Raw genomic sequence first — 2849 nt, forward strand, 5'->3', positions numbered from 1 at the left:
GGGAGCTCTGGTAGCATAGTGGCTAAGGCACTTGACTGCTAACCAGAAGGCTGACGGTTCAAACCCACCAGCCACTCCTCGGAAGGAAGATGGGGCGATCTACTTCCATAATGATACTGCCTCAGAAACCCAAGGAGGGGTCGCTATGAGTTGGGTCCGACTCGACGGCACATAACAACAACAACAAGAGGGCCTAGATAGTGTTACTCAAAACCCCAACAATTGTGGACTCATAAGTCTCTAATCATCAATGACCTTACTAAATTTGTGGATTACTTGATTCTTTTAGTCTTTTTCATCACCTGAGGATATGGTTGTAGGCAAGTATACAGTTACCTACATCAATGCTATCACATACATATTCTGTAAATGTTAGTAAACATAAATTTATGGAACATGTATCTTTTTTTTGAACGTGTATATGCTTATATATGTGGTTATCATCTTAAAAATTTAATACTGTTCAAAAAGAAATAGAAATTGAAAGTAGTAGCAGAAATTGAAGTAATTCAGAAGTAGTAGAAATAGGAAGAAAGGCTTGGTTTCTTAAACTACATCATTATTTGAGTCTCATTAGCTGTAGAATGAAATATTTCTTATTCTCAAATCATTCACTTCTGATATTCCCCTACCATCAATGGGTCTTTGAGATTTGGGTGAAAGTTTACAGAACAAATTCACTTTCCATACAGCGGTTCACATACACTTTGTCTCATGACATTGACTACAATTTACCACAATGCAACAGCTCCCCTCCCACTTCCTTCCCATAGTTAGCTCTTTCCTGTGTCCATCCCTCCATGCACTCCTGCCCCCTGAGCTGTCTCCCTGTGCATAAACAGCCCTTCTTTCTCCCATGAGTGTCCTCTCCAAGGAGTGTATCTACTTGAGGTAAATGTTCAACTCATATGCCTGTCTTTTGTTTGGCTGGAAGCCACAAGTGTGGGTTCAATTTGAGACCTGAAGGGCAGCTAGGGGCCATAGTCTCAGTGGTTCCATCAGGCTCTATCAGATCAGCAAACCTGGTCCCCCCTTTTTTTTCCCAAATGATTTTGAGTTTTGTTGCACATTGTTCTCCCTTGGGTCTTTGAGAATTTATGTATGCTGATGTAACACCCGGAGAAGAGACTTATTAATAGAGGAAATATTTTAGGTTTCCTGTGTTACCAGTGACTGGAATTAGTGGACCTGTCTGTTGACTTCTTTAGTTCAAGATGTGTTTAATACTTTAATATGTTAACTTACAAACCCACTTGTTCCTAACACCTTCATAAGATTTTTATTTAATGCATGCTCAAATGAGTGCAAGAAATTTCAAAAGGCTGATCTAAGAAAATTTAATAAGTGAATCAGAGAGTATTGAAACTTGGATTTCTGGTCTACCCAATAGGATTTCTACTTCACCCCTTTGGCATTAGCATTGTACTTAATCATTCAGTACTTGCATTTATGATTCATGCCTAATGAATCACGAAGAGGTTCTTTTATTCTCTTTAGTCATGAAAAGGTGAAATTCAAGATCTGACTCTGACGTGTCTCATTATCCTCTCATGCAATGAAAGGCTGTGGGGTGAAGGACCTAGTTTTACCTTAAGTCATGTGATCTTTGTCCCTGGCTCTGGGGAAATAACCCTTGGAGTAATTGTGGTGCCTTTGTCTATGACTTCCAGGTCACAGATGAGGATTTGTGTTGGTGAGTGGGGGTTGCCCAGACCAGACTGATGTTGTTGTGTGCCATTGAGTCAGATCTGACTCATAGTGACCCCTCCTTGGGTTTCCGAGGTGGTATCACTACAGAAGTAGATTGCCAAACCTTCCTTCCGAGGAGTGGCTGGTGGGTTTGAACCAACCACCAACCTTCTGGTTAGCAGTCACGTGCCTTAGGCACTATGCTACCAGAGCTCCTCCAGATCAAACTAGAAAAGACTTAACTGGGAGGCCAATATCAACCAGCCTCAGGAGGCATGACTTAGCCTATCACAGAGGACTGGCTGATAAAAGCCCTGAACATGGAAGCTGAGAGAGCTTCCTGGTTGAAAAGAACATCTGCTCTGGGGAGGGTAGTGTGTCCCTTGGGACATGTCCTCACCCCAGGCATTTCTTCATGTGTATCCTTTTTGGTCATACTAAATCAGTAGTTGTAAGTGTGGTATGTTGTTGTTGTCAAGTGCTGCTGAGTTGGTCTCAACTCATAGTGACCCTATGTGTAACAGAATGAAACATTGCCCAGTCCTGTGCCATCCTCACAATCGTTGCCTTGCTTGAGCCCATCATCGCAGTCACTGTGTCAGTCCATCTTGTTGAGGGTCTTCTTTTTCACTGACCCTCTACTTTACCTAGCATGATGTCCTTCTCCAGGAACTGGTCCCTTCTGACAACATGACCAAAGTACGAGAGATGAAATCTGGCCATCCTCACTTCTAAGGAGCATTCTGGCTCTACTTTTTCCAAGATAGATTTGTTAGTTCTTCTAGCAATCCATTATTCTTTGAATATTCTTTGCCAACACCACAATTCAAATGTATCACTTCTTCTGTGGTCTTCCTTATTCCTTCTTCAGCTTTGTTAAAATAAATTTCCACACAGCCCAAGTCTTTTTTTTTATTTTAAAAGGAATTCTGAAGAGCTGTCTAAAATCTTATGCCATAGAAAATGTTGTATTGGATGATGATTCCTTGTACACATTTAATATACAAATATTTTCTTTACATAGTATCTATTATAATGTATAATGTTTTTTTAAAAATGTGTTTTTTACAGTTAGTTGCCTGTCTGACATCTTACTCCAAAATAAACTCCAGATGGCTTTAAGAATTAAAAGGGAAAAAAAGACCCCATAAAAGAACTAG

The sequence above is a fragment of the Orycteropus afer genome, unplaced genomic scaffold (assembly GCF_000298275.1).
Source record: "Orycteropus afer afer isolate SDZICR_OR568_19922 unplaced genomic scaffold, OryAfe1.0 scaffold00103, whole genome shotgun sequence".
Taxonomy (NCBI): Eukaryota; Metazoa; Chordata; class Mammalia; order Tubulidentata; family Orycteropodidae; genus Orycteropus; species Orycteropus afer.